Here is a 14,008-nt window from a genome sequence, read left to right on the forward strand (position 1 = left end):
AAAGATTATAAAAAACCATACTGGAAATTTGGTTATATTAAAGTTGTAATAGACGAGTTTGCTCGTATTAAATAAAACTTTGGTTAACTATATTTTAACTATGTCTAATATATGTTATATCTCATACTAAATAAGTAAATAATTAGCATTTCAATATGTACGGCCAGCTCCGGTTTCAACTGTGAAACCAAACTGGTGACAGTCTCACAGTTTCAAACAAAATAATAAACACCAAAAAATTTGTTACATAATTATCAAAGTATGTATTTATAGTTTTCCGCTACATCACGCGAGTACTCTTCTAGTCTCATATAATACACGAGTTAAAAAAAACTATGCCCTTATTCCCAAATGGCAGAATTACTATAAATATAGGAACCGTCTTAAGATGAGAAGGAACCCAGTCAAATATTACATATTAACATTCCATCATTCTGGTTAGTTTATTTTACTTACTATTTGTTATAAAGTGCATTAATATTATTATAAATATATTATTATTATTTTTATTTTACTAGGATATAGCCCGTGTGATACACGAGGGGTTAAAAAATATAATAAAAATGTTAAATCTAATAATATACATAATAAATTACTTTATAGACAATGATTAACAAAATTTTACAATTCATAAATACATAAAAACAACTTTATATACAACATTGGATAGTGACCCGTGTTACAGATATACAACATTGGATAGTGACCCGAGTTACACATAAGTGAAAAATATTTAAAACGTCATGTATGCGTGTATGTTTGTGTGTGTGTGTCTGTGTTATCGATTTAATGAAATGCAAATGTCATATTTATAGAAAAAAAAAGATTATTTGTAACATCTAACTTATAACACAAAATTACAAATAACAGTTAGAAATAATGTATTGATATAATTTTGTGTTAATATAATGAAAAGTGTAACAGTTACTAAATAAAGAATTAATTAATACCAATCAATTTTTTAAATATTTGTATTTCATATAACGATGATTTTGGTAATACAATTATTATTGATATAAAATGAGGATTGATTATTGACTCTAACAGTTGACTTTAACATTTATTGGAGCTTGGAAGACCTTAATTTGATAATTGTGCTGAAATTAGTTTTTAAATTAATGGTTAATTATATGGCAAATATATTTTTGGTAATTGTCTTAGTTGGCAGCATAGGTGGCGGTCCTAGTTAAACGTCATGTGGCAACATTGTTTTGTTTTAAGACCATCCGCTTTGGTGAGGGGCTTCAAAGCCCCTCCACCGTGACACGTTAGCACCACGTAAGCATCTGGAGCATCGAAGCCCCAACCAAAGTCGCCCCGCTATGGTTTAATGCCCCAAACGCTCCCCTATATATATATATATATATATATATATATATATATATATATATATATATATATATATATATGCATATGTATGCATGTGTGTGTGAGAGGGGGGGCTTCAACCGGGCCGGACGTTCTGTAGCCCGAACCATCGTCGCCCGTCCTCTGTTGGCGCTCCACGGCGGTGTTTGCCGCCCACACGCCCCAAAAAAGACCCATCCACGCCCCATAGCGGATGGTCTAATAGTATATATAGATTAGATTGGTTCAAGATAAACGAGTTAAAACGGTACACTTTTTATTTTAATTATTAGACTGTTGTTTTAAATGGATATGTGATTTCAAAAGCAGGTTTAAGATATGAGAAGTAACACAAGAAGTTAATTTTGAAGCTAAATCAATTAAAAGGTCTATGATTATTTGTCACGTGGGCTTACTTTACGTGATTGGGCTGCATTCAAGTTACATAGATTCTAGATGGCCCAGTAGAGATAAAGCCCAAATCAAAAGTTTTAAAGCCCACGTCATGAAGTTCATAAATAAAAAACAGAGAGAACGAAGAGAATGCGGGGGTGAGAACGGCAGGTCGAGGAGCAGACTTGGGGTTACCGTGGGTTGAAAGCGCCAGGGAAGTGACAGAATTGGAGGCTTTTCGAAGGCTCTGGTGCCCGCGAAAGACTTTTAGCTCGTTTAGTCGTTAAACATTGATTAAATAATTTTCATGAAGCAGTTTATAGTGACAACATCATAATTCTTTATTATTATGATTGACTAATTGTTCTCGTAATAGTTCATGTGAGTGAAATGTTTGATCATAGGTCGGTTTTGGATTGACGTTTTGATTAACCTCTTATGTTATATAAATTCGTTAGTTGAATGGTTTATTTAAACTAAAAACTAGTTCGTTTTAAACATTGGTGCAATATCATCAATTTTTTTTGGTTTCTTTACATCGTGAACAAATTGGTATTGTGTTGTGTTTGCAATCTTGTATTGGTAATTTGTGAATAAACTTCCTTAAAGTTTGTTCTAAAGTTATTACATAAGTTGAACATTTTTGCAAAGTCACGTCTACATGGCTTCCATTTGTGCTTTTTAATCAATCAATCAGATTTCTAAGTTCATCAGTTAAGTTATTTGAGTTAGTATCTACTCACATGCTTCTCGTAGATACGATACTTTACTTACTTTAGCTATTTAGCTTAATTGAGTTTTCGCATTACTTGAACGATAGTCATCACTTTCTAATTCAATGGGCGGGTTAGTACATCCCAAATCGATCTTGGCATCCAACTCTCTAAGTTAACCCAAGAGATTGTTAATACATTTTGCTTTAGTATAACAGGTTTATAATTAGACATAGTCCTATCAACCAATGTCTCAAAAGAGAAGTAACATGTCAAATTTACTAGATCTTACACAATTAAAATCCACCCGGCCTGGTGAACTGAACACTATATAAATTGATAAAACTATATAAATGCATAAAAGTGTAAAAAAAATGTAATATAATAAACATTCAAATATAAAGAGAAAAAACATTTGAATTATGTTGTTTGTTTTCGCATTAGCCTTCTCATTTTCCCTCTCCTTAGCTTCAGTCTATTGTATTAAAACTCATTTAAGCTAATTAGTACTCATTTAAGACTCATTGTAACAAAATACAAGCAAAATAACTATATATAAATATAAGTTATATATTAGAAAAAAGGCCATTGAACCCCGTTTTTACTCACCCTAAGCAAAAGTGCAAAACCGACTTGTTATAACACATTGCAACAAATATTACTAATATAAGATAATACATACAGATACAACCAATCTATACCTGCGATGGTACATTACAACCAAACAAATATTGTACATTAAGATATGTTTACAAATATTTAAATCTAATCTAACTATACTAATAAAAGAAAATAGTGAGGATGATGTGGCAATCCCACATTCGTTTTTGGCCTAATCTCTCTTCACATTCATCCTACCTATCCATGGGTTATGGAGCAAAACCACATTGGCAAATGGGTTATAATTTCCTTTTTAATTCTCTAATCATTCATCTCATTCATCATAACTATCCATTGATTATGGGTCAAAATAATTATGCCAAATGGGTTATAATTTAATTTCTAATTTTCTAATTTCTCATCTTATTTATCCTATATATCCATGGGTCATGGGACAAAACAATTTTGAGAAATGGGTTATAATTTCTCTTCTAATTCTTTAATCTCTCATCTCATTATCATAGTTATCCAAGGGTAATTGGTCAAAACCATTTTTGCAAATGTTGTATATAAAAAATATCGAATTTTTAAATTTGAGATTTTATACTTCTTATTTTTTGTACTATATATTTGATCTTCTTTTTATCTATGATTGTGTTCATTCTTTCATATAATGGATCTTTTTATCATTATTATTTTACAAATCCCGTGTAATACACGGGTTCAAAAGCTAGTAATAAATAAACGAATATAACTAAACATGAGCCAATTAGCGAAATGAAAAAAAAACCATATATATGACAAATTTCAAGAAAAGTGACATACATAAACTCGTGTCAGCAAAATGTAAGTCGTTTCATCCAAGTATAACATGTTGACACATCTGTGTCACATGAATATAACTGGATTATTTGGCTTGAGTGTAATGACGAAGCTTGAACAAAGATACCTGGGGGCGGATTCAAAATGTATACAAAGCTTCACAAACGAGAGGGTTGGGCTCAAATTTTTGACCGAAAAAAGATAAATTTACACTAATACACAAAAAACACTAATACACAAAAAACACTAATACACAAAAAACAGGAGGCGGGGCCACCCAGCCCTAAGTGAGCTTTGTCAATGCTTGAGTGGTTTTGTAGGTTATGTTAGAACGAGGAGATTATGAATGAAAAAAAGTCTCTAATAATAACCAAAAATTCACATACGTTCTATTAAGTCATTATTATTATTGTTAACAATTATAAAAGAAATAAACGTTTTAATTTGCTACCCTCGCGAAGTAAAGTCAAAAATAAGATCTATTTTTTTTATCGGTATAACTATAAAATCTATTAATTCCATAAATTAAGGCGTAATACGGTATATGAATTGGCCTCCATGTTTTCATGTGATATGCTCTATTGGTTCAAGCATGTTTTTTTTATTCTCAACTAGGTTATGGACCTGTGTACTACACAGGTTCAAAATTATTAATTTTATGTCTTAAACGTATAGATAGAAAAACAATAAGCGTGTGTATCTACAAATTGTAAAATGAACTTTACATGCTAAACGTGTATAACAATCGATAATATATTTAAACAAAAAAATTAGTGTTGATGCATGAAATACAAATTAAAAAGTCGATAACATATATAAGACATGATTTCCTCTATATTTATTTTGTGATATAGTAATCAATCAAACTAATATAATTCTTTTATATGTTCTGCATCAATTACTTGTAAGACATGATTTCCTCTTTTTTATTTTGTAATATAGTAATAATAATCTCTCCATTCTCTTTTAAAGTAACAAGTTTTTTGATCCGCGCTTATTCGTTTCACACAGTGGTCAATGTATGTGTGAAAACTTGTTTGCATAACATCTTTATGTTAGTTCTTTATCATCCTTAGCTCAAGAAGTATTAGGAGACCGGTAGGCATTTATGTCGCGTACCCATAACTGTTGTACGTGTTGTGTGTAAAAATGCTAGTGTATGGTGATAGACGTCTACTATATGCAGCAAAAACACAACTCACATAAACACTATACGCAACTTACATTGTATTCAAGGAAATAAGTAAAAAAGTAAAATAATGGAGTAAATACTTCACCCAAGCACATTCAAGCAAATGGCTATTTTTATAACTATAAGTGTTATAACCTTTTTGTAAAACTGCATTATGCAGCATTTGTCAAAAATAGTCTAACAAAACCCAATGTATTATATATCACACCCCAACCTACGGCGGAAATGTCGGTACGTGAGCTGATTGTCACAGCTCACAAGGTACTATCATGCAATTGTAAAGCGGCAATATCTAATTAATTTATTTATTATCAAACAACATTCAATACAACAAAAATAAAGAAAATTACAAATACAAAACCAACTATTCTTGTTTATGTTTAACATCCTAAGGTCATCTCTACGTGAGCTTCAATTTGATAACCAATCCAATCTATAACCTGCAAATGCGTACAAAATATATATATTTGTCAACAACGCATGTTGAGTGAGTAGATTCACCAGTTTTAACACAAACAAAATGATAATATATAATGATATAAATAATAGAGTAAAAATAAGCAAAACTGTTATCTGTGAGTATAAACAATGAAAGTGTTAAGCAAGCAATGAGTGTCGGTAAAACCATTGTCAATGAGATCGGGCTCCGGCCACTACGACGGTCGTATGATCATACTATAATGAGATTATGTTGGACCTCTCCGAATGCGATTCAAGTAAGCAAGTAAGCAAATAGCAAGTAACAAACAGTCATTCAATTGATACACAACACAAAGATCACAGTTTGCGTTTGAGAAATAATAAGATAAATAATTTGATAAATGGTACGCAAGTGTCCCCAAAACATTTGAAAACAAGTAAAATAGGGGAGTGATTACTCACCTGATCGGATGAACAAAATGTAAGTGATGATGTGAGAACGATGAATCCTTCTGGATATACCGTCAAGGATTCCTAGTTAAATATAATAATATAAATCAATTATAAATGATATACTCGATTTAATGAATTAAGATTTTGATGTGATTTGATTTATGTTTGAGATTAGAATGCTTATAAATTGATCGACGAATTTCTATTATGATTGCTAGTGCGGAAATTTTATTATTAACTTAAGTAAATAAATGTGAGTTAAATATAATACCATTAATATTGTAATCATTTTAAAGGATTATTACTTTTATTATTTTATAGAATCACCAATACGTATACTTGATATAAATCTTATAGTGAGACTTAAAAATACATAATTTACATAAATAATTTTTATGTAACATACTTATAATTATTTGAGTAAATAAAATACTAATGTATAACTAAGTAGGTAACCGTATTGATAATGCGCAAATATAGTATGTAGTAATATATAAATGAATATTTTGTTTTAAATATTTTTATAGAACAATTTATTTAATACATTTAGTATTTATATAATATATATATAATAAGTATAAGTTTATAAAAGACGTCCAACGACGAGTATCATCAAGGATGATGTCGGGTTTAAATAAGTTATAGTTTATTATATAATATGTACATATATATAATGAAACTTAACGAGAGAAAACGTACTTAGTAACGTAGGTTTAACAAAATATTGTTCGTTTTATATTTCTAATCATTTAACATTTGAAACTAAAAATAAACAATAAACAATAAAAAAGAATAAACCAAAATAAATGCCCAAGTCCGGACACTGCCGGATTCGAACCCGGGCATGTGGCCGGCACAACTAGTAACAACAACACAACCAACTGATCTGTGACCACAGATGCTAACCGTATGCAAATGAATATTGAAATACAGAAGTTGGGTGTTTCCCCTAATTTACATAAACCCTAGAAACCAAAATCGATCAATTCGTTTTACGCTTAATAAAATTAGTTTAGGGCTTTGGTTAAATGATCAAAAAAGACTTGGAAACACATAACAATTACCATAAACAGCGTTGTATGGACGATGAATGATGACGACAGTTGACGGCCTGAACGTGACTTTGTTAGGCGACGAAACGACCTCTTCAATCGAATTAACCATAGGGGTTTGGACAGAGACGGCTTGAGGGTGATGCAGCTTCGATTAATTGGAATATAATGATCATTATAGGGTTTAATGACGTCAAGAACGAGGACGAGTTGTTTATATGTAATTTCGTATCTTAAGGATCTTATTTTCCAAATTAATTTGTTAGTATAATACGAAATACATGCGGAAACGATTTCAATTTCGATTATAGACGAGAATTATGGTGCAAGTCACACCAATGGGTTACGAGTTCGGGTCTAGACACGGGTTAACGGGTCTGGTTAAGGAAGATGGGTTATGATTATAATATAATATAATAATAATAAAAGAAATTTACAAATAGATCCCTGAGCTTAAGTGAGGTAAACAAAATGAGATTAAACTTAGCTTTGGGTAAAAAATGAACATAATTATATATATATATATATATATATATATATATATATATATATATATATATATTAAACCACTAAAATACATAACTAATAATAGAATATTATTAGTTCGATGAATGCGGCACGTAAATTGATTAAATTATCTGATATCGAAAAAGAATCGGGTATTTAGATGTTAATAAAGTCAACGAAAAACCCGAGTTGTTACAGTCTCCCCTACTTTAGGGAATTTTGTCCCGAAATTAAAGGATACTATTACAACACCATTAAATTTCAAGGAAAAGAAAAATTTTAAAAAGATATAATTTATAATTTATCATAACATAGAACTTTAAATAATCAAAATAACGCTCCAAATGAAAATCCGATAAAGACACTTATATATAGGATGTACCAGCGGCGTATCCACCATGTCATTATCATCTCTACATTTGTACTGTTATCCCAACTACCTTCGATTCTATATTATGACACACAATTTCACGCATTATGATTTCCATGCGAGGACTTTGATAATTATGTAGGCCTCCATAATTACTTAGGTCGTCGGATGGTCCACATAACTCGTCCCATCGTGTGGTTTACAAAATATTTGAAAGGCATGATTTTGTGAGAAAAGTTATTATTTTATTATAATTATGAGGAAAGTGTTAACATATTATAAGACCATTGGGAGTTGATTATTATAAGTGTAAAATCAGAAGATTTTATAAAATCTTTCTAATAACGCAATTTAGGTGAACTTTCAAGTTTGATTAATGAAATTAGTGAAAATTTTAAAGTAACTTAAAAGTTAAAAGAAACGAAAACATTGAAGTTGGGATATATGATGCGTCGGCATGATCGATTGTGAAGAAAGAGAGTGGGGATACGAGCCAACTAACAAATTTACGTGAGCTTACCAAAAAAATATGATTGCAAGGATAACATCAACGAAAGTTTATGAAGGAATTAATTGATAATTGTAGACGAATAATAACTTGTGAATTTTTTTTTTTAAATATTGCAACATTCGAGTTAGAATTCATAAGATCGAGAGTACAAATTTGAACAACCTTAAACGAAGACTTTGAGGTAGTTTAGTTAAATGAGAAACTCATGAAATTTAAAGAGAACTTTATACAACATTGAAATGTCGCAATTGTGTATTTAAGATGAGGTAAGTTAAAATATTAAAGTACTGGTAGTAGTAATTGAAAATGCAAAAATATTAATGCAAAAATTTATGTATACAAACAAACTGTAAATAGATGAAATTGGGAAGCAGATATTCACGAATCACCGAGATAGTCCTATTCCAATTAAATCTTTAAAATTAGATAATAGTGAAAATTAATAATAAAATTCCAATTAAATCATCATGGGAATCCAATGAAATTCATTTTTTTTAATAGTGAAAATTTACTTAAATAATGGAAAATAAAATTCCATAACGGAAATAATTTTGTTTAAATAATGCAAGTTCAATTAATAATAGAACTATAACATTTCAATTTCAATGATAAAAATTTACAAGATGAAAGGTAACTTGTAATGCACGAGATCAATAAATACACGACGTACAAAAATGTTTAAAATCAAAGTTGAGAGTAGCAATTGACACGTTGTCAATAATTTAATAAGCAAACAAAGTAAATGAGAAAAGATAAATTGAATAATATGGTCAACTAATAACTGACTGTCGAAATTGTGTCTTTTATAATTGAAAAAGAAAAAAAAATGTTTCGATTTATGAGAATCTAAATATTTTGATTAGTTGACAAAATGTTAATGAACCAAATCCTATAATTTTGATTAAGTAAAACCAAACGTATAGATAAGTACGGCAACCAACGATTGATCTTTGGAAAGATAAGAAAAATTTTATTGTATGCGAAAAAAGATACTTAAAATGATGGATTTTCCAAGTTGGCTTTGTTCCAAAATAACTAATTTAAACAGATAATCGTTTAAAGTATAACAAAATACGTTTAGACGAAAATGATGAAGACGATAAAAATCTTCTTTGTGAAAACTTAACTACGATTGGTTTGATTCAGAACACCTTTGTTAATTGAGCTTATGAAATCTTAAATAATTGAGATAGAATGATTTGGGGCACCTCGAATAGGTTTGTGAAAACGAGGTTTGACTAAGGTAAGTTTGATCCTGAAAGGCATAGAGTTGATAGGTTTAAGTTAAATGAGCATGGGTAGTACGGTACGGTACCGGTATAATTTGAACTCGACGTGAATGAGTAAAGAACAATGCGTTGCGTAGGTAATTAGGGTCACCATAATTGTAGAAGGCACGTGTAGCAGGTGTATAAAACTAAGTCGACGGCATAGACCGTTGTGGGATGTCTTTTTGTCGTAGGCAGTGTAACGACAAGTGTTAACGGGATAACCATAACTGTTGTAGTGAGTGTAAGAATGACACAAGAATTGAGTCGGATGACGAAAATCACAAATAAGACGTAACGAGCGTATTCCGGTGTAATGTTACTTGTTTGGGATACTATGATTTCGTTGAGATTGATAATTAGTTTACTTAGTAGTGTAAACTCGCTTATTAAGCTTGCGCTTGTTATTATTGTTGTTATCGTTGTTATGAGGGTGAGTAACGATAAATGAATCGAATTTCTCTGAAAGATATTAGTGAACAAGATTAAATTGATTGCCCTAGTGTTTTGAATTAGAATTTATACCCTAGAGATTGTAGGAGCTATCTCTTTGACAGTACTTGTGGTCATAAAGCGGGTGTTGAGAATATATGAAATGTATTGTTTGATGTAGAAATCATTCTATAATTATGTAAACTGAGATTAAATGAGTATAAATAATAAGTTGTGTAAATTTCTTATTAGTTATTAAAGAAAAAGTGAAAGTCAACATAAGTTGTGCTAGCATTAATCATGACTTAAGGATAAGTCAGAATTTAAATGAGGTAATCTATTCGATAATTCGTTAAGTAGGTGATATAATCAATGAGATGATTTGATATGAGATTTTATCGAAGCATAACAAATTAAAATGTTAATACTTAAAATTTGAGGGTGATAACTGAGATGTAATTGATAGTTATTGGGGGTATTGAGTTACCTGTGATAAGTTCGTTAATTGATAACGTGATAATCGTGAACATGAGGGATATTGTTCAAATATTAAGGTATTTAATAATACTTTTATTATATTTGATAGTTTGATGATGTTGTAATATCCGTATGAGAAAATAGCTATTAATTGCTCTTGATAATTTGTGAATGTGATAATATGAGTGCGAGATAACCGATTAAATAATTAAATAGTAAGTTGTTTAGATTGACTTGTGATAACATAGTCCCAGTGAGTGAATGATTTGTGCTCCGTCATGAGGATAAAAATATTTGTGAGTATGTGAATGAATTGAATCAATAAGTCTTGGTTCAATGTAATTGAATAATTAAATAATTGAGTCAAATCGTAACTTGTTTCAAATAGAATAAAATACATAAACAAATAATAAATAACGTAAGTTTCTCGATCTATTACCACACGTGATAATGCTCCAACCAAATATCGTAAATATAATAATTGTTAAAATGAATAGTTGGCGTGTTCATGGCGTCCCATAGATTTTTCACCCGACTAGACATTTAAAAAGTAATAAAATAATAACAATAAAACGAAATGGAAAGATGTAACCGTTAACTGATCACGTTAAACGCTTAAAAGGTAAAAACAAAACTTAGGAAACCCTAAAAGAATTTCCCGTCAACGAAAACGATCAACAAAAATTTGAATGTAAATATATATCTTGGGAATAAGGCGTTGCCTTGGAGTTATAAAAGTATTTTAAGGGTAAGACATAGTCTCGAAATTATAAAAATATTTTGAGAGTAAGACATGAGCTCGGAGTTGTCTGTGCATGACAACAAAATAAGCATTAAACTAAACAGTTAAATAAGTACTTAGTCTAGAAGGTAATTACGCAAGCTGTAAACAACCAAATAGAACACATCAGGTAAACAAATAAGCACGTATAGGGTTCCTAAGCAAGTTACTAAGGCACCACTAACGACCTATCTTAAACCTTCGGCTCTGATACCAATCTGTCACACCCCAACCTACGGCGGAAATGCCGGGGCGTGAGCTGATTGCCACAGCTCACAAGGTACCATCATGGAATTGTAAAACGGCAACATCTAATTAATTTATTTATTATCAAACAACATTCAATACAACAAAAATAAAGAAAATTACAAATACAAAACCAACTATTCTTGTTTATGTTTAACATCCTAAGGTCATCTCTACGTGAGCTTCATTTCGATAACCAATCCAATCTATAACCTGCAAATGCGTACAATATATATATATTTGTCAACAACACATGTTGAGTGAGTAGATTCACCAGTTTTGACAAAAACAAAATGATAATATATAATGATATAAATAATAGAGTAAAAATAAGCAAAACTGTTATTTGTGAGTATAAACAATGAAAGTGTTAAGCAAGCAATGAGTGTCGGTAAAACCATTGTCAATGAGATCGGGCTCCGGCCACTACGACGGTCGTATGATCATACTATAATGAGATTATGTTGGACCTCTCCGAATGCGATTCAAGTAAGCAAGTAAGCAAATAGCAAGTAACAAACAGTCATTCAATTGATACACAACACAAAGATCACAGTTTGCGTTTGAGAAATAATAAGATAAATAATTTGATAAATGGTACGCAAGTGTCCCCAAAACATTTGAAAACAAGTAAAATAGGGGAGTGATTACTCACCTGATCGGATGAACAAAATGTAAGTGATGATGTGAGAACGATGAATCCTTCTGGATATACCGTCAAGGATTCCTAGTTAAATATAATAATATAAATCAATTATAAATGATATACTCGATTTAATGAATTAAGATTTTGATGTGATTTGATTTATGTTTGAGATTAGAATGCTTATAAATTGATCGACGAATTTCTATTATGATTGCTAGTGCGGAAATTTTATTATTAACTTAAGTAAATAAATGTGAGTTAAATATAATACCATTAATATTGTAATCATTTTAAAGGATTATTACTTTTATTATTTTATAGAATCACCAATACGTATACTTGATATAAATCTTATAGTGAGACTTAAAAATACATAATTTACATAAATAATTTTTATGTAACATACTTATAATTATTTGAGTAAATAAAATACTAATGTATAACTAAGTAGGTAACCGTATTGATAATGCGCAAATATAGTATGTAGTAATATATAAATGAATATTTTGTTTTAAATATTTTTATAGAACAATTTATTTAATACATTTAGTATTTATATAATATATATATAATAAGTATAAGTTTATAAAAGACGTCCAACGACGAGTATCATCAAGGATGATGTCGGGTTTAAATAAGTTATAGTTTATTATATAATATGTACATATATATACTGAAACTTAACGAGAGAAAACGTACTTAGTAACGTTGGTTTAACAAAATAATGTTCGTTTTATATTTCTAATCATTTAACATTTGAAACTAAAAATAAACAATAAACAATAAAAAAGAATAAACCAAAATAAATGCCCAAGTCCGGACACTGCCGGATTCGAACCCGGGAATGTGGCCGGCACAACTAATAACAGCAACACAACCAGCTGATCTGTGACCACAGATCATAACCGTATGCAAATGAATATTGAAATACAGAAGTTGGGTGTTTCCCCTAATTTACATAAACCCTAGAAACCAAAATCGATCAATTCGTTTTACGCTTAATAAAACTAGTTTAGGGCTTTGGTTAAATGATCAAAAAAGACTTTGAAAACATAACAATTACCATAAACGGCGTTGTATGGACGATGAATGATGACGACAGTTTACGGCCTGAACGCGACTTTGTTAAGCGACGAAACGGCCTCTTCAATCAAATTAACCATAGGGGTTTGGACGGCGACCGCTTGAGGGTGATGCAGCTGCGATTAATTGGTCTATAATGATCATTATAGGGTTTAATGACGTCAAGAACGATGACGAGTTGTTTATATGTAATTTCGTATCTTAAAGATCTTATTTTCCAAATTAGTTTGTTAGTATAATACGAAATACATGCGAAAACGATTCTATAAAATCAATTTCGATTATAGACGAGAATTATGGTGCAAGTCACACCAATGGGTTACGGGTTCGGGTCTAGACACGGGTTAACGGGTCTGGTTAAGGAAGATGGGTTATGATTATAATATAATATAATAATAATAACAGAAATTTACAAATAGATCCCTGAGCTTAAGTGAGGTAAACAAAATGAGATTAAACTTAGCTTTTGGTGAAAAATGAACATAATTATATATATATATATATATATATATATATATATATATATATAAACCACTAAAATACATAACTAATAATAGAATATTATTAGTTCGATGAATGCGGCGCGTAAATTGATTAAATTATCCGATTTCAAAAAAGAATCGGGTATTTAGATGTTAATAAAGTCAATGAAAAATCTGAATTGTTACAGTCTCCCCTACTTTAAGTAATTTCGT

Source organism: Bidens hawaiensis, unplaced genomic scaffold (genome assembly GCF_021521415.1).
Source record: "Bidens hawaiensis isolate Kalapana, Puna unplaced genomic scaffold, B.hawaiensis_p1.1 tig00005035_1, whole genome shotgun sequence".
NCBI classification, from domain to species: Eukaryota; Viridiplantae; Streptophyta; class Magnoliopsida; order Asterales; family Asteraceae; genus Bidens; species Bidens hawaiensis.